The 23,272-nt window shown below is 35.1% G+C and overlaps 1 protein-coding gene and 1 long non-coding RNA gene across 2 annotated transcripts in view; one reads left to right on the forward strand and one right to left on the reverse strand.

The window, feature by feature from the left end:
• LOC111539752 overlaps nucleotides 1-23,272 on the reverse strand; it is a 341,617-nt gene that overhangs the window by 12,624 nt on the left and 305,721 nt on the right. The window lies entirely within an intron of this gene.
• The window catches only part of CHST9 (carbohydrate sulfotransferase 9), a 279,908-nt gene that overhangs the window by 6,928 nt on the left and 249,708 nt on the right, over nucleotides 1-23,272 (forward strand). The window lies entirely within an intron of this gene.

Here is a 23,272-nt window from a genome sequence, read left to right on the forward strand (position 1 = left end):
GTAACTTAAGATCTGCTCTTGAAAATGAAGAGTTAATATGAAATATCATTTGAGTATTAGCTACACCATCTTGTATTTATCAAATTGTGAGATATTTTTTCTTAGATTACTTCCCAGTCAGGATGCACCTTACATGTTTTTAGGCCGTTGTATATCTTATTCTTTTTAAAGAAAGAAGCTTTTTAATGTAAGCACAGCACTTGAGATAGAAGTCAATAATATGTGTGTGTGTGGTGTGTATGTGTGTGAATAACCAATTGCTTTGACACAATCACAAAATTCTCTACATAGAAGGGATGTTTTACCTAATCAAGAGGGGCAGCTTTCCCTACAAAGAGGATGCAGCAATTGTACAGAACACAATTTGATCTGTGATTGTTTTCTGTGTATTGTTCATTCTTACTGAAAGCTTCTTGGTCTATTGAATTGCCCAACATTCAACCTCAGACTGACCCCTAACTTTATTTGGTCTGCTTTTGTTACAATTTCTAATGTGAGTATAGTGGTGCAATGGGGATTCAGAGAAGATGAAATTGAGGTTGTTGGATTTGGGAGGTGATAAGGAAAATAAGGTGTTTCTTTCATTTGAACAGCACAAAGATCTATATAGGCAGTGAAATTTTATTGCAATATCTGCCTTTTACTCTGCTTTTTATTTTTGTATGGAATAGAGGGAAAGATTGTGAAAGTAAAACACTCCTTCCTCTTTGTACTGTTAACTCTGCTATACAAGAGAAAACCTTCTTTGTCAGAATAAACATATATGACACATTCCAGTCCCATTGTTCAGAGAGCCTCCTTTTACTATAGTACTTCAGTGCTACCCTAAACTGAATCTATAACACTAAAGAATATGATTAAGAAAAGGAAAAATATACCCAGCTAATGTGGTAAAATTCAGAAGCCTCTGTTAGATATATGTGAAAATGGGAAAACCAAATAAGACAACACTGTTGATTCAAATGAAGAATGTGATACTTGTCCATTAATTTCAGTACCAAGAAGCCCAAAATTCCACTTAGTTTTGTGGTCATTTCTATTGGTTTCTTTTTTTTTTTTTTCTTTTCACAGATGGAATTAAAGTGGTGACCTATAGGTCCTGCTTACTTTAAGCAAATATAATCTGTAAGGATTTAGATAAAATAATGATGTTCATTATATACTTTAATGAATACATTTTAAAATTAAATTGGCACAGTTTTAAAGAAATGATCATCTAAATTAACTTAGTTTTTTTACAGGATTCTTTGACAGTAGATTAGAAGGAGGGTAATTTTCCCCCCAAAACATCGATTTCTCAAGTTATTTTAAAAAATGCTTAGGTGTTAGTGACATTTTTTGGACAAAAAGCAGTAACTATCAACACCCTTTTACCTTCTAACATTTGTACTCTATTTTCAATTAGGAATTTTTATTATCAGAGAATGAGATTTTATTACTCCAGCAGGGCTGGCATTCAGCTGGATGCACTGGTATAGTCTTACTGGTTATTTGTAGCTGGAGTCCAAATTGTGCTGATTGTTAAATAATTTAAATACTAATCCTCCTCTTGCATGATCACTTTTGTAACTTCAGCCTATAAATACACCACTTGCTACTTGCTAAAAGTCTAGCAAATTCATTTTTTCAGATTTTGCAGATCAGGGAATTAGAACAGCATTTAGAATAGAAATGAATTTAAAAATCACTGAAATTCCAGGTGCCAGAGCTTGTTCATCTAATACCTCAGACCTTTGATTCACCTTGGGGTTTCTCAACATACATATACCAAGTACTATCCAGTAAGAATGCCGTGAGATTATTGATATATATTTAATGCAGAGCACTCTATAAAACATAATCACAGCTCAAAGTCCCTCTACATTGCCCACTTGTAGATACAGCTCATATACCTGGCATTTCTTCTCGTCTGTCTTAAGGAAACATCAAATGAAGCATGTCATAATCAAACTCCTGATCTCTGTTCATCTCACCTCAAAGGAGCAGGGTTCCCACAGTCCAGTCTGGTTTTAATCTTGACATTACTTCTCCTTCAATTCCATTACCAAGGCTTTGACTTTGACTTCCAAAATTAATTGCAAAAATCTACCTCTGCCATCACACAAGTGTAAGGTTTCACCATCCTTTGTGTAGAAAACAACAATGTCTCCATGACTGATCTCCTGGCATTGTTCCCCACCCCAAATTCATCCTCCAATGGGATACCAGATATTATATTTGCATTCAAAATGCAAATTTGATAACTGTCACCTTCCAACCACGGATACCACTTAACTAACTACCATTGCTTTGCTTAAGATAAAGACCAACGCTCATCACCTGATTTTTGCAGCCCAGCAAGGACAGCCTCCTCCACTTCTATCTCTTTGGATGCTCCCATTCTTCCCTCAGCTTCAGCTGGCTGGCTTTCTTCAAGCTGCCTTAACATTCCAGCTCTCTCCCATGCCCCCATCCCCTAAAACCACAATCTCAGGCATTCCCTAGTTAACTCCTAGTTAACACTTTGAAAATATCAACTCAAATGTCACTTCCTCAAATGAACCATCTCTTACCCCTAAATTGAATTAAATCCCTTTATAAAATACATATAAGTATATACACATTTATGTATCTGTATCCATTGCACTTAGACGAGTGGCAAATTCACATTTATTTGTATAATTATTTAATTAACCACTAAAATAGGGATCCATCTGGTTTTGATGGTCCTTGTATTCCTAACAAATAATACAGTGCCTGCTTCAGAGAGGAAGTATAATAAATATTTGTTGAATAAATGTTGAGTGAACATCTCTATCTTTAACTCTCCATGTACAAAGTTATACACATATACCACATGCAAACACACACACATATCCACCCTCACATTCCAATAAAAAATACATAAATAAATGAAAGAAAGTTTGTAAGCTATGATGCCCCACTTTTTTCTTTGTGACCTGTTCAAATATCATACTCCTCGTTCTTCTATTTCTCTTTCGTCTCCATAATTTAGATGTGGTTTGGGTGGTGCTACATTTACTTAGAAAGTATGGCAGGTCTGTTGAATTTCTTACACCCCCCAAAATAAATAAATGTCCAGGCATGCCTTTATATTATTTCCTCTGACATGTGAAATCCCTTGATAATTTCAGGAATTTTAAAAGGCTTCACTTCATGGGGGTTTTATGCTCTGCTGTTTGTATACATTCTGGCATTAAGAAGTGGTCTAAGATTTTACCATACTGAAGAAAATGAAAATCCTCTGAAAGTTACCTATTCATATGGCCCCCATATGAAAATAAGGAAGTTTATCTTATTATCAAAAATTAAAATAAGAAATATGTGAAATTGAAAAAGTAATATAAAAGTCTATGTTATAAATTAAAGGTTTATATTTTTAAGAATTGCACAAAAGATTCAAACAAGGTATCAAATAGCTAAGGAAGACATGTATCATACTGACGGGCACTTACTAGGTTTTAGATACTGTGCTAACATTCATGACTAAATTCAAAATGTTGCATTAAAACTGAGTTGGGTTAGTACTGTTTTTATTTAAAGCCTTCTAGCTTCACTAGTTTAGGGGAAACTCTTGAACATTTTGTCCCAGAAAGCAAGGAATTGCTCAAAAACAAATGAGGGCACATTAGAAGGACATAGCCAGATTTAAAAGACTCTTCCTGGTCAAGTTTGGGATCTTTTGTACATAAAGGGTAATAATGGATGTAATGGATTGGACCACATTGAGTAAGAAAAGTATCCATGAACCCAGAGTGTGTGGATGCACAGATTGGGTGGAGAGAAGGAAAAGCTCTGTTTCACTAAAGAATACAAGCTGATAATGAAAAGAAAGAATAGAATAATAGAGCCAGATTTTTGCAACCACCACGACAAGAATAATAAAAAAAATCATACGCCATTGGGTGAATGGTTGGTGGGGACAGGATATTCACATTATCTCTGTGTGTTACCCCACAGATTGCTTATTAATTGTAAAGGGGAGACGTCCCTTTATAGTTGGTGTCTGACAGATACCAGCTAATCAAATGATCAGACTTCACATTACTAGAAGTAGTACAAACTGAAATCATGTATTTTTTTTTTTATGATACATAAAGAATGACACAAAAGTCTCTTCTGAAGTAATCTGCTAAAAATGTTAAACCTGAGTCTAATCACAAGGAAACAATCAATCAGGCAAATCCAAACTGGTAGATTTTCTTCACTATAACTAACATGGACACTTCAAAAATGTCAAAAATGTCAGCGTGATTAACAAAGCCTGAAATATTGTTCAAGATTAAAGGAGACTAGGAGACCTGGCAACTAATTGCAAGACATCCATCCTTCTTGATTAGATTCTGGATGGAAAAAAAAAAAAATCTATAAAGGATAATATTGGGACAATGGAAGGAATGTGAATTTGGGCTATAGCTCATATAACAGTATTACATCCCTGTTCAATTTCTTGAGTGTGATCATCATATTGAGGTTATATAGAAGAATCTGTCTTTAGGGACAGGATATATTTGAAAGTATTTAGAAGTGAAATCTCATATCTGCAACTTTCAAATGGTTCAGCAAAAAGAAATGTTTTCAGTGTAGGAAAGGGAGAAATAGGCAAATAATTATGACAAAATGTTAATAATTTTTACATTTAGGTAAAGATTATATACCATTCGTTATATTGTTAATTTTCTGTAGGCTAGACATTTTTCAAAATAAAAATTAGAAAAAAATATCCTATGATTTTAAGTTAGCTATCCAAAGGATGAAATAATTTTTATATATTCAAGTGAACTTAAATGTTGGAAAGTTGATTAATTAACAGAGTGTCTTCTCTAAAGTATCTAAATATCTTCATTCAACATTCTATAATAATTCCATAATTTATATTTAAACACTAAAGAAAAAGTTATCCTTAGAAGATGATGTTTCAGGCAATATAGAAGGCAATACGTAATATGATAATATCAGTATATATTAGATAAAATAATTTTTTTTCATTTTTCCAGTTATATATGAGAACTTTTCAACATGAGAAATTTTAAAGGGAAATGAGTCCTCTATGGCAATATGTGTTTTATTCTTCCATGCCTTTCCTAAACATTGGTGCTCGCCTACAAAGTATGAGATTACTGACGATTTTCACTAAGATGTCTACAACCTAGCAAAATGCAGTTGCAGTGTAGAATAGATCTGGCCAGGACCACAGTGAGATTTAGGATCCTGTGTGATTCTCAACTCTGCAACTTCAGGAAGACTGGCAAGCACCATTAGTGCTAATGTATTAGAAGCAGATACTTACGGCCCAATAACACAGGTATACAAATATCAGAAGACAAAGCTCTCGATTTAGTAAAAAAAAATCCATCGAGTTCAGGTTCTATGAGGCACAAAGTAAATGAGGTTAAATAAAAATGTTTACAAATTTGTAAATAAAAGTTTATTTCTTCAGGAAAATTTTAACTTCAAACTAAATGTTTTAAATATTCCTCATACTGTAAAAGCATATGATATAATATTTCTAATCAGGTCCCTGTAGGAATACTTTGTGTGGTGCTAAGATAATATTTAAGGCTCCTTCAGATATGTATGGTAACTTGATCAGAGCAAGTGGAGTGGTGCCTTTTAGTATATGATAAAAAGAAAACATGTAGATCTTCTTATATTTTAACATATAATATATCATGTATCTTAATGTACAATATAATAAACAAAAGATAAGAATATGGATAGTTATTTCCCCTCATATTTCATATAGTAAGTTGATAAGTTATTATAAATAATAGCAAAGAGGGAGAGTTTCTTGTTTGTGAAAAATCAGAAAGAACTGGTCTCTTGATACCGCCAGCCTACACTATCCTGAGGTTAAAATTCACTATGATGGAATCTCCTTGTTAAAAAAATTACAGGTCATCTTCAGCTTATATTGAGACAAATATTAGTAATCCATTTAAACTTGATATTGTTTTAATAAGAAGAAAATACTAACAAATTGTTGTGGAGATGGAGCATGTTCTTAAGAAGTACTGATAATCTTAAAGGTAATAATATAAGAGCTTTGCTCTTACACCCTTATCCCCTTCCCACTCCCATGCTACTCATATTTATATCAGTGGTAAGACAAAGGACACTCATACCGCTAAGAAATTCAACACCCAAGAAAACTGGGTAAAATCACATTTAGTTATCTTATTAAACTGTTAATACATTTTAATTTCACATATTTTTAAAAAGTTCCAAGACCATGAATAACATAAGTTAAAAGTTGTTTGAATTTATAGCAGTATGAAAGGTGGACTTCCATACAGAATTTGACATTAAAAGAAAACAGCTATGCAAACAATTTGTGTAGGTAATTATTAGCTGGAAGCTATTTGTACTCTAAGTTTATTGAATATACAAATATTATAATAAGACTTTGCACAAATAGAACCTTTTGATAATAAATCCATGTAAAAGACTGTGCCTTGAGGAATAAGTCTAGATGTTATATTTGAATTCCCTGCAAACAGAATGCAGACCTCTAGACCAAGTACATAACCATTTTTCATTCATGATATTTAATAGGTCATTTTACCTAAAGTCTCAGAAAGGACAAGTAAAACAATAGAGAATGAAGCTGTTTTATTTGTGCATGTATTAAAACATTGCAATCACAGAAGAAATAGCAAAGTAGAACTATAAAACCTGTGTTCAGAAGTAAGCAAAATTACACTGAATATCATAATTATTGGAAATAAATAAATACCTAATCATTACCTGACAAGTATTCCTGATATTGCATATAGAACTCAATGATTAACTGTTTGTTTTATTTTGTGTTTTGCCTTTTGTGGTATTTACTGATCAGTTTAGAAAAAACACTTTCATGGTAAAATAAAATGTAAAACAACCACGTTCTCTTTATGAACCTTGTACATTTACAATACTTCATAGGACTGTACGCTCCCCACTAAGTCAGTTTTACTAAGAAAATAAAAATGAAATATAGAATCTTTCAATTTCCTTTCCTCATTTTAGATTTTGGTTACATTTTTATTATGTTTCGTATTTTCACATTTAAATGTAATCAGTGCGCAAAACCAGTCTTTTCACTCCTCTTTCTCTGAGTTATTTTAGTTTATTTTGTGAATAAATAGATTTCATGGAAGGAGTTTCTTCTAGGAAGACTCATATAATGCTACCTCCTGCGTTCTTTTGTGCCTAATCCATGTCCTCCCCATGCCCACCCTTTCCTCTTGCCTGAGCCTCTAGTCCATAAGCCATTTTTTTATTGTTTTCCATTCTTGAAGGGGGCTAATGATGTGGAGGTGTTGTACACAGGGAGCCTGCAGCCCCAGTGTGAGTCTTGTTTAGACTTGTCACCAAGTTTATTTCACTTACCCTCAAGTTGGAAACATGCAAAGCCCGTAACACTGTGTTGTGATTTCGTAGTCATGGCCTTTTTTCTGTTTTCTCCCACAGTATCCTCATCTGGGAGACCACTACATAGCTAATAAAAATGGTAGAAGAGTGTGCTATTTTCTTCAGCCTGACATCCCCAATTATTCTGAGTTTCAGCAGGAAAACATACACCTTCCTTATAACCTATTTATGTCCCAGTGTTCTGGTAAGATTTGCTGGACAGCCTTTTGGGACTACAATGTTATTTGTACAAAAATCTAGATCCAGCTCAAGATTTGAGGGTAGATGTGTCGATTCTTGTTCTCTTCTCTTTTCCCTCCAGATTTTACACAATTTAGCAGGTATGCTTGACAGTTGGTTGTTTTTATACTTTGTATTTTTGTTTTCTTTTTTTTCAAAGAAAGGAGATAGAGTAAAAAAGCCTTTACTTCATCAATAGCAGAAGTTTCAGAGTTCTGGTTGCCACTTTTTTGCATTAAATATTTTATTTAATGTTTAAAGTAAAATCACATATATTGATAATTTAAAGAATAATAAATGATAAATAGCCATGTATTCACTATCACACTGAAGGGAAATAATTTTTCTAGTATCTTTGAAGTGTCCCACTTTTGTCAGGGGAGATTCACTGCTTAATCAGGGGAGATTTGACTAACCAAATATTTCAGGCATTTAATACAATAAAGGCCTGTTTCACATTCATGACACAATTCTGTGAGGATCAGTGGAGAAATTCTGCTCCATAAAGTCATTCAGGGATCTGGGTTACTTCCATTTAGCAGTTCTGCCACCTTTCACTGCCTCAAAGTCAAGCCCCGGTTCCTCTCCAGATGAAATAAAGAGAGATAATGTGAGAATTTTATAGGATGTTTTAAGGGACCAGGCCTTGAAGACATGTGTATGACTTCTGCTCATATCCCACCTATTGCAAGGGGAAATCAAATAAGGAAAATAAAAGGGAATTTATCATTGTCTCAGCATACCTTCTGTGTTCTTCTCTCATGCTCTCTTTAAGAGGTAACCAGCCTCCTGATTTTTGTGTTAAGGGTTCCCCTGTTTTGCATATGTACCTGCCTCAAGCAAATCTTACTTAGTTTTGCCTGTCTTTGACTTTTATAAAAATGGACTCATACTGCTGATATATGTTGCTTGGGTTTGTATTGCTTCTTGCTGTTTAAAAGAATATATGTTTTCTACATTTTGGAAATAGTATACTCTGTGTGTCCATTACATAAAGTTTTTAAGTCTATTATTCAAATATTCTTGTTTTCTTGCTAATTTTGTCTGAATGCTCTATCAAATACTGAAAGAAGTACATTTTTAAAATGTTGATGGATTTATCCATTTCTTATAGTTCTATCAATTTTTGCCTTATACTTTTTGATGCCATGTTATTAGGTGCATATAAGTTTAGGATTATATTTCTAGTAAATTTAATTTTGCAATCAAAGTGTAGTGATCATCTATATGCTTATGACTCCTAAATTTATATATTCAGCCTAGACCTCTCCTTTGAGCTTGTATTAGTTTTCTGTTGCTCTGTGATAAATTACTGTAAATGTAACAACTTAAAACAACATACATATATCATGTCGGTTTCTATGAGTTAAGAGTATGGGAACAACCTAAGTGGATTCTCTGCTGAGAATATCACAAGCCTATGATCAAACTGTTGACTGGGTTTTATTCTTATCGGAAACTCAGAGTTACCTTCCATGCTTGAACTTGTGGGCAGAATTTTGTGTTTTGTGGCTGTAGAACTGAGGGCCTCAATTCCTAGAGGACACCCTTCTCCATAGGAAGTTCAAAATGTAGTTTTTTGCTTCTTCAAGGCCAGCAGGAGATCATTTCTAACTTCAGGGAAGTCTTGGCCCCTCCTTGAAAGGGCTAAACTGATTAGGCCAGCCTCACCCAGGGTAATCTCCCTTTACATTGACTCAGAGTCAACTTATTAAGAACATTAATTATTTCTGCAAAATTTCTTTACTTTTTTTCATGTGCTATTCATTAGAAGTGAATTACACATCTTGTTTGCATTCAAGAGGAGGGGATTATAGAGGGCTATTGAGGTTTCTCTCATAATTCTATCTACCACAAAGACATTGTCTTACATATTCAACTCCCTGCGTGATACCTCTATTTGGTTTTCTCATTAATATCTAAAATTCAACAAGATCAAAACTGAACTTTTGATTTACTCCTTTAAAAATTTACCTATATTGTAAATGTCATCTCAAAAAATAATTTCAAATTCTGTCACTTCTCTTTATCTCTACCGGTATTACCCTGGCCAGGTCATCATCATTATCTGTATTTGTAGATTATAACAGCCTCCTTCCTAATTAGCTTCTTTATTTCTCAGTGTATTCCTCTTACAGCAACAGAAATGACCATAAAACACAATTATAGGCCGGGCACGGTGGCTCATGCTTGTAATCCCAGCACTTTGTAAGGCCGAGGCAGACAGACCACAAGGTCAGGAGATCGAGACCATCCTGGCTAACACAGTGAAACCTCGTTTCTACTAAAAATACAAAAAAAAAAAAAAAAAATTAGCTGGGCATGATGGCAGGCGCCTGTAGTCCCAGCTACCTGGGAGGCTGAGGCAGCGAGATTCCCACTCAAAAACAAAACAAAAAACACATAGGTATAATCTTTTCACTCCTCTGATTATAACAATTCAACGCCTGTTTCCCTTTAGAATTGCCCTCACGGACTTGATAGGCTTTTTGCCTATCTTTCTAAGCTCATTCTAGACCACTTTGCTTTCATTCATGAAGCTCCAGCCTTACTGTCTTACTGTCTTATTTCAGTTCTTAGGATGCATTAAGCTCTTTTCTGTTTCAGAGCATTTTCTTTTCTTTTTTCTTTCTTTTTTTTTTAGACGGATTCTAGCTCTGTCACCCAGGCTGGAGGGCAGTGGGGCGATCTCGGCTCACTGCAAGCTCCGCCTCCCGGGTTCACCTTATTCTTCTGCCTCAGCCTCCTGAGTAGATGGGACTACAGGTGCCCGCCACCACGCCTGGCTAATTTTTTATATTTTTAGTAGAGAAGGGGTTTCGCCATGTTAGCCAGGATGGTCTCAATCTCCTGACCTCATGATCTGCCCGCCTCGGCCTCCCAAAGTGCTGGGATTACAGGTGTGAGCCACCACGCCCGGCCTCAGAGCATGTTCATAGGGGATTCACTATTTGGAAACCTCTCTTCCTTCACTACAGCTTTGCACATGATTAGATCCTTCCCATACTTCAGATCGCAGCTTAGATATCACTTTCTTAAAGATAATTCCTCTGACCAAAATGTCCAAAGAAGTCTCCTGTGCCCTTTACCCAATATTCTCTGCCTTACTTCTTGATTTTAGCACTTGTCACACTTTATAATCATATGTTCAATTTGTTATAACTTATTTCTTTTCTCCTGCTCACTTTTGTATCCCAATACGTAAACACTGCCTGTGTAATAATAGGTCCTCAAAATATATTTGATGAATGACAAGTACAGTATTGTTGTTATCATCAGAGTATGCTAGAGTAACTCCCAGAAGACTTTCTGGGGACATCGGCCTTGAGCCATTTGTTTTAAGACTGAGAATCAGAAAGGAAGAAAGTTCTATGACAGATGTAGTGGAGAGCAAAAACAAATTGATGGATATGGAGATAGGCATCGAGGGCCCAGGAGTCAGTACACCAGAAGGAGGCTTTATGTCAGGGCAGTTGGACATAGGTTGCAGAGGTATAGTGACCACTTTATGAAGAACCTAGAAAGGCAGACATAAGAGTTTTCTACTTTGAATAAGGATCTTGATGGCTTTTTAGGTCAAAAGTTAAAAATAAGCCACTCTGTCAAATTGACTATGGTGAGTTAAAAGCATCTGAAAAGCAGCAGGTGCAAAAAGATCACTCTGACCTTTCTTCTGTTTCTTAAAAGCAGGAGATGAAATTCCTAAGAGAAAGATGTCCTTCCTTTACCAGAAGGAAAGCGTCACTCTTACCATCATCAAGAACAAGAAGTTGAGGCCCAGGAAAATCTGTACAAACAAACTTAGACTAATCCTTATGCTCCTAGCCATTTATCCACTGAATTAAGGAATCTACCCCTAGCTCCTTTGCCTTGTCACATTTTCCTAATGTCCTACTCTTTGTCTAATTCAGTACGTATGTTCATCACTGACTGCATCTTTGGGTCTTCATTTCCCTATGAAGACTCCTGTGCCACATAAAACTTATATTAAATAAATGTGTATGTTTTTCTCCTGTTGATCTGTCTTAGGCCAATTTAATTATTAGGTCCATCTGAAAAAGAAAAAAGCCCTAAAACAGTAGAGGAAAAAATTTTTCCTCCCCTCATAGGCAAATGAAAAATAGTTAAAAAGCAACGTTTAAGAAAGATTAATGAAGCACCATTATTGGTGTTGAACTGAAGAGACTATGAGATAGATCATCTACCCGAGAGTCTTTTTGTTTTTTTATTCAATAAATGTTTCTGTTCCACTCACTATGTCTAAGGCACTGTCCTTGTCATGGAGGATTCTATGAGCATCATTTCAAAGATAAGTTCTAAAGAACAAACAGAGATCAGCCCAAGGTTGGTATAGGATCTTAAAAAGAAAGGAGAGAGTGTTCATGTGTCCAGAGACAAAAAAAGAATGCAGATAGTTCTTAAGAATTTAAATAGTTTAGTTTTGCTGGAGAGTAGAGTTTGAGGGAGAGGTGTGAATGATAAAATTGACGAAGTGATCAACAGCTAGATCAGGAAGAACGTTGTTTGTGATCATAAGAAATTTGGACAAATTAAGAGTGTGAGAAATGGTGGAATATACAAATGAAAATAGTAGGCATTTAGAAATATGAGACCAGAACAGATGAGTTATTGGAACTGGAAATATAGATTGAGATTTCCTGTTTGCGAAGTTAGATCATTTTTTGGAGGACTAAACAGAGCAGAGAAAGAAGGGTAGAACTCCAAGACAGAAGAAAAAGGGATGAGACTGTTACAGGTTGAAGAAGCAAAGATCACCACTATGGAAGCCAGGATTGTGAAACCTTCCACAATAGTCTGCAGGTAAAATGTCACAAAGGGATCAGGAATTCAGAAGATATATTTTGTGATAGCAAGGACTTGTAGCTAGCCGTTGAAAAAGGAAGCTCTATGTGGCTGTGGTATTTCAGTGTGGATGTCCACTTTTGTAAGTACTTAGATGTGGGTTAATGATGTAAAACTATTTGCCAGGTGTTAGAAAATACAATGTTTTCTTAAGATAGTAGCACTAGGTTACTTAGTTTATCATTTATTTAATCAACCCCTTTTGTAACTAATAAAATGTTAGCTCATTTAAAACTAATTTTTGATACATTTCATAATTTTGGCATCACTACAGAAGTTTTATTAGCAGGGGACACAGAAACAATGTAATTTGGAGACAGACAAGCCTATGTTTGGATTCTGGCTCTGCTGGTTATGAGTCATATGAACTTTTATATATAGTGCTTACTTCTATCTCTCAACAATATCTATATTGGAACTTGATATTTTAGTTTTAGGCTTTATCTACTGACTTCCCACCATGGGAGGAAAGGACTTAGTCATTTTTCCTTCTTCATTCAGCCATACATGTATCTCCTGATCCGTCCAACCCTCCTATTCTTCCATTATAGTGATGCCGTTTTTTTAGAGTCAGTGCTTTCATTATCATGACTGTGTAAATGTTATCCATGATTTACCTGTGCAGCTTCATCTAATTTTTTTTCCTTTTCTGCATTTTCTATTTTCCCTGAAGATAATAGCATCTTACTCTTTCATATGCTCAAAGTTGTAAGTTTGTATCACTTATCCAAGCAAGCTCTTCATCATTGTCTAAATATTCTGTCCAGATTTTAAGACAAACCATCTTGTCTGCCAGTTTTATCTTTCTAAACAGTCTCCCAAGCATCTGTTCTGCTCCAATTTGAAATGCTTGCCCTCTACACCTGTTACACAGCTGTCATCCTTCCAACCAATCAAAATGTTCTTTTCTCTCTCACCTTTTTCAGATCAGGTTTCTGCATCCCATTTCTTCCTCTCATCTAACTCCCTTGCTTTGTTGTGTCCTCTGGTAGCTTTCCGAAAGGTATGTATTTTGAGAACTTGTCTGAAAATATTTATTTTATACTCACAACCTTGATTGACACATTGATAGAATTTGGTAGCATTTAATAGAATTTTAAGTGATACTTGTTTTCCTTGAGAATTTTGAAAGCGTTCTTGCTCCATTGCCTTATTCTAGATTCCAGTGTTGCTACTGACAAGTCTAACACCATTTTGATTCTTGATCCTCCCCATGTGATCTGTTTGTTTTTCTCCGACAGCATATAGAACCTTTTCTTTATTACCAGTGTTCTGAAATGTCAAGAAAATGTCCCGTGGTGTATTTATTTTTTTAACCCATTTTGCTAAGTACTCAGAGTGATCTCTTTAGATCTGGAAACTCATGTCCTTCAATTCCCTGAAATTTTCTTGAATTATATCATTAATGGTCTTCTTCATTTTGTTTTCTCACTTCTAACTGTCTGAAATTCCTATTACTTAGATGTCGAATCTCTTAAATTAATCCCATTTCCTGGCTTTTGTTTCTCTTCAATTTTCCGTCTTTTTGTTCTTTTGCTCTGCTTTCTGAGAATCACCTTATCTTCCAACTCATATACTGAGTTTTTCATTTGGTTACATTTTTCATTTGCAAAAGCATTTGTTTGTTTGTTTGCTTTTCTGATTTCTTGTCTTGTTATTAAATATAGGGCCTTTCCTCTTTTGGTGGAACTAAATTTTCTCTGATCTTTCTGAGGCTCTAACATATAGTTACTTTAACTTTTTGATTTTACTTTGCTTTGTTTTGTTTTTTCCCCCACGTTATTTGCCTTGCTTCTGTTCTGATAATCTATTGCCTTCTCTCTTGCCTTCCCTCTTCTGAGTCTACCTTTCCTGGATTTTATAGCAAACAACATCTTGCTTCTTGTTGGTATCTATGAAAAAACTTTCATTTCAGCTTTTATGATCTTTAAAGTTAGTTATCACTCCTTTGTCTGCATTCCATATTTATAAAACTTTGTGATGTCTCTCTTGTAAAATTCTCTCTTCCCTTATATATATTTTGTAACTGTATTTCTTTTCTAATTCCTTTCTTTTCATTTTAGAGGGGTTTGATGAGGGAGTAGAGATCAATGCATGAGTCCAATATGCCCCCATTTCACTAGAAATTCTCTTCGTTGATTGGTTAACTAAACGAACTAAAATTAACCAGCATGTTGATAACACTAAGATTATCACTAATTATTTATAATTTTATAGTATCCTTAAAGTTTCACAATGCAGTTTTGTTTGTTTTTGCATGTTTTGTATTTTAAGGTTGTTTTTCTGGAATGTTAATTTTCAGAGCTATATATTTCTGCTTTGATTTGCTGGCATTATTCTAGGCTTCTCTATATGTCTATATTTATTTCAGTAACTACCTTAGGCAGTTACTTTGAAATTTTAATATGAGCACTGTTTGTGTGGCTTTTGAAAATGACTGAAGAGCTTCCTATAGGTTTCTTGTCAGTAGATATTTTTGCAGATTTAATTTGGTTTTCTTTTCTAAACCAAGATTTCTGGATTAGGACCTCTGCTGTTTTAGTCCATGCTATTTCTCTATTAAATGGTTGCAGGCTAACCACACATGGGCTAGAATGTGAAACGAGAGGAAAAACAGGGAGCATATAGTAGAACTTAATAAATATTTGCAGTGATTGCTTGAAGCTAACAAGGAGTTCGTGGCTCACAAACTTTATCTATAAGAAACATATCATATTAATTTCAGAATATACACAGACTTCTAGTGTTTATAGAGTTTTATGTTAGTCATTGAATTTTACTGTTGTATGGAAAGCAGTATTATTCTTTCTATACAAGACACACTACAATAACAACACATCAGATGCCTAGATAATATATGATGAAGGAAAAAAATCAATCTTCCAAATAGGTATTGATTGCTAATCATTAACAGAAATAGCTATGTCACATATCTGGCATAAGGAAGGAGGATTCTCTATGAATATAATACTTCTAGAAGGATTTTATTGTTATGTGATGAGCAGAAGGGGGAATTTAGAAATAATGTAATATATAGGTGACAACATGTAAAGACATTTTATCTAGATAATAACCAAAACAATTATATTTATCTATATTTTATTATCTCACCATAAAAATATTATTTGAAAATATATCTAGACACTGTTTAATATTGAGCAATACCAAACATTTTGTATAAATTATTTGTCACAATAATTTGTTGCATAGATGTAGCCTTAACTATTTGACATTAAGTGCAGAAGTTGCTATTTTACTGTAAATATTTATATTTCAAAACCAGCTTGATCCATTCTGCTTTGTATTGTGGCTAATAGTCTAATTTGAACTACTTTTTACTCATGTGAAGTATGTGGAGAGATCAAAATGACTTTCTATCATTCTGTTGCCTATTAACTCTTAAATGCTGCTTGGCTGCTCATTTTTGTTTACTTTTTTTTTTTTTTTTTTTTTTTTAGATCTTTTGAAAATATATGTAATGCTATGAGGCTTTTAAAAATCTTTGTCCCTTTCTCCTGCATTATCCTGTTTTTGGAATATCTCACTATTTTCAGTCACAACACCCCACCAAACTCACTCAATTTTATGTATGATACTACATCCCCCTGAAAGGCAATTTCTTCTGTTTAATCAACATGAAAAACTCATGTACTGTCATCATTGAAACAGAAAATGAAAATTTAAATTAGTATTGATTATATACATAGTACGCAAAATACCTTATTTTTATTTAAGGTTAAAGGGCATATCTCACATATACTTTTTCTTTTCTGGCATTTCAAACTAATGGGAGGGATACTAAATTTCTCATCTTTCAGTTCCTTTCGTCAGAATCCTTTGGTCCTTTTTGATTTTCTCTCAATATTTTCAACACTGGCAAAATCAACTTTTCAGGCTCATCTTTTTTCACTTTTATTTTTGGCCATATTTCATAGTTAACCCTCATTCTTACTGTTCCTTAAATCCTTTCCTTGTACTTCTTTATTGCTGTATATTAAAACTTTGTTTTCATGGATATTGTGTGATAATATCCTATCTTGGTTTCTTAATCACATTTTTTTTTTTTTTTTTTTTTTGAGGCAGAGTCTCGCTGTGTTGCCCAGGCTGGAGTGCAGTGGTGCGATCTCCGCTTGCTGCAAGCTCCGCCTCCAGGGTTCACGCCATTCTCCCACCTAAGCCTCCGAGTAGCTGGGATTACAGGCGCCCGCCACCACGCCCGGCTAGTTTTTTGTATTTTTAGTAGAGACGGGGTTTCACTGTGTTAGCCAGGATGGTCTCGATCTCCTGAACTCGTGATCCGCCCGTCTCGGCCTCCCAAAGTGCTGGGATTACAGGCTTGAGCCACCGCGCCCGGCCAATCACATGTTTTTAATAATGTTTCCTGCTTCATGATCTTTTCCTTTGAATTATTTTTTATATCTTGTATTTTCATGTCATGTGAACTGAAAGAATCCCCCAAGGTTCTAACATTTAACCTGCTTTATTCTCCCATTTTACCTGTGGATGCATTCAAGTTTAGCCACCATTTATATGGTGCTGATTCTCATAACACTATTTGTCCATTTAATCATGCTTGGATTATTATATCTATTTCTGAGCCCTGGATTTACAAAAAGGCATTAACAAACTAGAATATGTCTGGGGAGGATGATTAAACTGATTGAATGCTCCTAAACCATGTCCCATACGAAATGACTGAAGGAATTGTGTATATTTATTGTTTATCCTGGAGTAAAAAAGATTAAGTGTAGACAGGATAATTGTTTTCAATAATTGAAAAGTCTTTCATGTAAAGGAGAAAACAGATTTGTTATAAGTTGTTCCAGAAAGCTCAACTAGAGCAACCTGTACAAATTATAAAGAGATAGGTTCAAATATTCTCTAATGAAGATCAGGTATTACATCTTACTCATTTTGGTTTTGCAACATTGTCTAGCACAGGACCTTAGTCATATTTGGGCCTAATAGGTGTTTATTGATTAATTTGAATTGGCATGAATTGAAAGACTAAACCTCTCTACCAGTAAAAATAGACTGTCTCTTGAAGTAAAAGTATTCAATCTTTCCACAAAGAATTATTGATTAGCTACAATGTAGCTGTCCCTGTGCTAAGCATCTGGAATATAAAGATATTAACATCTTAATATTATAGATCATTTCTATGGGCAAAGCATTCTTCTAAATATTTTACATGTACTAACTTATTTTGCAGCAACCTCATACGGTAAGGGCTTTTATTATCCCCAATGTAGATGTAACTGAAGCACATAGAGGTTACTTTTTTTTTTCTTTTAAGACAGAGTCTCACTCTGTTACCCAAATTAAAGTGCAATGCTGTGACCTTGGCTCACTGAAACCTCTGCCTCCCAGGCTCAAGGGATTCTCGTGCTTCAGCCTCCCGAGTAGCTGGAATTACAGGAGCGCACTACCACGCCAGTTAATTTTTGTATTTTCAGTAGAGACAGGGTTTCACCATGTTGGCCAGGCTGGTCTCAAACCCCTGACCTGAAGTGATCCATCCACCTCAGCCTCCCAAAGTGCTGGAATTACAGGCATGAGCCCCCACACCCGACCACATAGAGGTTACTTAATGAGCTGTCACAGAGCTAGTAAGTGGTCAAGTTGTGATTTGAATTCAGGCAGTCAGGCTCCAGAATCTGCATACGGAACCGCTGTAATAAACCTCCTCCAAGAACAAGGCAAGATGTGCATATAAATCAAAGGACAGAAAGATTTTTATATTGTACTATAATCTAGTATAGTTCTTTTCTGGTGATTGCCTGGCCAATGGCTAATCTGTCAACTTGAATGCCTGTGGCCTTCTTTATTTTCAGTCAGCTTGCACACTGTGTCCGGGTGATCTTCCCCAAAAGCAAAGCTGATCATTCCACTCCTTTGTCCACAGCACAAATCTATTCATTCTTCTTGTCTGCAGAACAAATGTAATCACCATAATTTAGACACCAAGGCCCTCTGTGGTCTGTCTCCATCCGTACCTCTTACCTTATCTCTCCCTGAACCCTGAATTTGACCATGTGCTTAAATGAGATTTCTTGTCGGAAAAGAAAACAAGGATATTGTGAAAATTAAGTTAAATAATCAATATAAAATGCTTAGAGTAGTAGCACCAAGAATATAATAACTGCTTAAGAAATGTTAGCATATTTATTTTCATTTATTTCTGATTATTCTGCAAAAATTGCTGTACCCTAACTAGAGCTTATTTTTAGTTCCATCACTATACCTTAAAATTGCTTCATAATAAAATTGAGAAATAAAAATGTATTGGCTCGCCTAATTTACAGATTCAGAGGCAGGGTGGGTCTAGTTGGGGTCCAGTGAGAGCTTTTCCTCTGTTTCTCTGCAGGTTTCTCAGCTTAGCCTCCTCTGTGTTGGCTTATTTTTCAGACTGGCTTTCATCAAGGCAGTCAGAGAGCTGCCAGCAACAGCAGGAACTACATGCTTTCTTACTCACATTCACTAGGAGATAAAATATTACTTCCCATAACCATCCAACTGAGGCTCTGAGCTTCATTCTCAGATCACCTGCAAAACAATCACTGCAGCCTGGGAAATCCTGAGTCACCTGGTGTAGTGGGTTGAATGGTGACCCCAAAAAGATATGTCCACATTCTAACACCCAGAACCTGTGATTTTATTTGGCAAAAGAGTCTTTGCTGATGTAATTAAGTTAAGGATCTCAAAATGAGATCATGCCGGATTAGCTGGATGGGCCCTAAATCTAAGGACAAGTATCTTTATAAGATACAGGGCAGAAGAGAAGGTACACGCACACACAGAGAGAGAGAGAGAGAGACAGAGACAGAGAGACAGACAGAGACAAAGGGAAAGCAAGAGAGAGGAAAAGGCCACGTGAAGTGGGAGGCAGAGACTAGATCTACGCAACCACATGCCTGGAGTCACCAGAAACCTAAAGAGGCAAGCAAGATTCTGTCCTTGCCTCCAAGGGAGTGTGGCCCTAATCACACCTTGATTTCAGACATCTGGCCTCCAGAACTGTAAGAGAATACATTTCTGTTGTTTTAAGCCACTGTATTTGTGGTAATTTATGTCTGCCACAGGAAACTAATGTAAGTGGTCATTCCTGAACCAACTATTTTGACAAGGAGCATAGGATTACACTGTTGGGATTACACTATTTCAGGCCCATTGCTGGAGCTGGAGGTGGGGGCAATCCATTCTAAACTGTGTAACTTCCACACAGAGGAGCAGAATGGATATTAGAGCAGCAACACAGCATCCACTTTGGTACCCTTTAATTCCACTTCCTGCTTGTAACCTGCTGATTTCTATTGGTTACAACAAAATGGATCCCAATCATGGTCTTTATTCAAGAACCTTATTCAGCACTTCTTGGTTTACATGATTAATTATGACATAACTAAAACTTGATCATTTCATCTGAGTTGCTAACTAACTTACCCAATCCATAGTTATCTTAGCTCATCGGACCCATCCCTCACTAACTCCTTCAAGTCATCTTAGATATGACCACCCATCTTAGCATTTTTTTTGTACCACCACAGACAAATCCTAGGACTCCAAAAAGTTTGTAAAGGGCTCCCTTTAAAATCTTCTATCTCTATCTTTATTGGTCTCTTTAATAAAACATAATTTGAGTCCAGAGGGTACCTTACATGTTACTTAATGCGATGATGATTCTCAACATATGTTGGTTAACATTGATCCTGTTGATGCTTAACTGGCGTGTAAGTGCATGCTACATATTCTTGTGACTGTGTTTAAACAAATGTCAAATATAATATTTTTCTTTCACCCAAATTTAATGCTTTGAAATTCTTTAAAACTTTGAAATCTTTAGAATGGGGAACAAGCAGACTTGAGGGATGGGATGAACAAATCATTTGGCAATAACCTCTGTGTTTCTCCAGTCTCTAATGCAGATGTGTACAACGACCTTTGGTTTTAGCTTGTGCTGTCTTTAAAGATAGACTATTGTTGCTTAAAAAGAAAAAAAAAAAGACTCTACACTGAATACTAGAATGTAAAATATGAGTTTAAAACTTTTTCTTCTAAAACAAAGAATATAAAGGCAAAGACTTGTTAAAAATTTTAATTATAATTAAATCTTAATCACATCAGCTAAAAGTAGAAGATACCTATTAAAGAAATTATAGAGAAAATCCAAGCAACAAGATGTATAAGGAAGCACCTATAAATTAGTGTCTAGAAAAAGGATATATTTCTGTGTTCTGTATGACAAAACACAGTGAATAGTTGAGTTATTACAGGAATAGCCCATGAAACACTGTATCTGAGAAACCATTTGAAAAATATAGGAAAAAATCCCATCAGGATTTAACCCATTCAAAGTGATTTTACTACTGTCTTCTTTCAGAATGATTCTTTACAAATGGCATTGTACTGTGTTCATTTTCTTTGCTGCTATAACAGATTATCACAAATTTGGTGGCTTAAAACAATGCAGATGCATTATCTTACAGTTCTGTAGGTCAGAAGTCTGACAGGAGCTAAAATTAAGGTGTCAGCAGGACTGCAGTCCCTTCCATAGCTCTGGGTAGAATCTGTTTCCTTGTCTTTTTTAGCTGCTAGAGGCCACCTACATTCCCTGGCTCATGGTTCCCTTTCTTTATCCCCCAAATGAACAAAAGTGAGTCCAGTCCTTCTTAATATCACATCACTCTGACTTCCTTCTCTGCCCACTCTTCCATTCTTCAAGACTCTGTGATTACATGGGGTCTACCCAGATGATCCAGCATGATCTCCGTATGTTAAGGTTGGCCTATTAGCAAACGTCATTCCATCTGCAAACTTAATTCTCCATTGCCATGTAATGTCACATATTCACAGGTTCCAGTGATTAGGAACTTTTGGGGGACTCATTATTCTGCTTGCCACATGCACCATTGTCTAATTCCTGGTCTTGGTAACTGTACTGTGCTTATGTGAGGTGTTATGCTTCGAGGAAAATGGATAAAATGTATGCAGGGACTCTGCACTATTTTTACAACGTCTATGTAAGTCTAAAATTATCTCAAAGTTTAAATAATCCTACTTTTTTGGAGAATTGAGTGAAAATGTATAGAAATGATTATAAAATTTCAGGAATTATACAATATTAAAATAGATTAAAATGGGGTCAGTTAACTTCTAAACTAGTAAATGAAATAATAAATGATAAAGATTACATTCTTTATATAGTAAATATTTACTGTTTATGGTTGTTACACATTTTACAAAGACCTACGTGAGTATTATCTCAGTTTCTTTCCCTTTAAATAAACCAATGCCCACAATTGACTAAATATCATTAAACTACATACCACAGTTTAATTTTACTATGGTTGATAGAAACAATATATTTTCAAAACATCTATGTGCCTACCAAGCCTATCAAATGAAAATCTAAACCCCTTAAGCCAATTTATACTAAGGTGCTTTATAATAAATTTCATACTATTTTTATAGTTTTCTAAAAGACCATCACATTCTGCTTTACTTAATATTTTGTAAAGCTGTTGGAAACATAGGGCAGATTTTATTGACCTGTTTTTACAGACAAAGAAAATTAGGATTGAAAAATTACATGAAGGTTTCTGGTCAAGAAAGACAAGTGTATTTATATTTGGGTATTCTAGTCTGCTCCCTAAACAAACCAAAGGCAGATCAAATTTAAAAATGAAAAAACAAGACATAACCAGACTCAAAGTCAAGAACAGAAGTAAACTAACAAAAATGGTGAAATGGGTTGAAATTGTAAGTCTGTTAGACTTTAAATTTGGAAGCTGCTGAAACAGCTAGAAGATTAACTCCTAAGTTAGAGCTGGGAGGCAGGCTCACTGATTGAAGACAAAGACAGGGACTAAGGTACCAATCTATGCCCCAGTGAGAAAGAAGATGGAAGTAAAAGAATGGTAGCAATCTCCACCTGGAGCTGTAGTGTTTAGAATGTGCTAGGCTTAGAGAAGCAGACTCAGACACAGACACAGAAGCACTGGAAAACCAGCTAATCTCCAGGCTAACTCTCTTGTCTACAGTAGTACCAATGTCACTCTGGCTCAGGAGACACCAAGCCAATGATGGGAAAACAGCTCTGAAAAAAAGCCCAAAGAGCATTTTGGAGATAACTGCCAAATTGTTTGACAAGGAAGAAAGTGACAAAGAGAAAAAGAAGATAAAGAGGAAGAAAAAAAAATCAAAAGCCTTTCACTAAAATGAATGTAAACATCAGATTTTAAAATAATGCTAGGAAAGGCCACAAAACTACAAGTAAAATTTAACTTTTATATTGCAGTCTGACAAAAACTTAGAAATATATTTTAAATATGCAAAGAGATAAAGGATAATTTTCAATTAAAGGGTATATAACTTGAAAAGCAAAGAAAAATGAAACTTGAACAAATGAATATGAAATAAGTAGGAATAGAATATTAGAAATAAAAAATATGGCATTAGGAAAAATACAACAGGCAAAATAAACACTAAGATATAAAGACAGAAATTGCTAAGTTGCAAAATGGCTCAGAAGAATTTGCCCAGATTACTGCTTAAGAAAAAAGGAACATTTGAAAATAAATGGCAGAGCAGTTGAAAACTTTGTGAGGTATATTGAAAGGCGTCAACATTCAGTAAGAGTTTCAGAAAAATATAATGTAAAAAACAAACAAAAAAAGCTGAAAATAGTTTGTAAAGACAACTTCAGCAATCCCATTACTGAATATATACCCAGTAATATAAATCATTCTGTCATCAAGACACAAGCACATGTTTGTTC

This window comes from Piliocolobus tephrosceles, chromosome 18 (assembly GCF_002776525.5).
Source record: "Piliocolobus tephrosceles isolate RC106 chromosome 18, ASM277652v3, whole genome shotgun sequence".
Taxonomy (NCBI): domain Eukaryota; kingdom Metazoa; phylum Chordata; class Mammalia; order Primates; family Cercopithecidae; genus Piliocolobus; species Piliocolobus tephrosceles.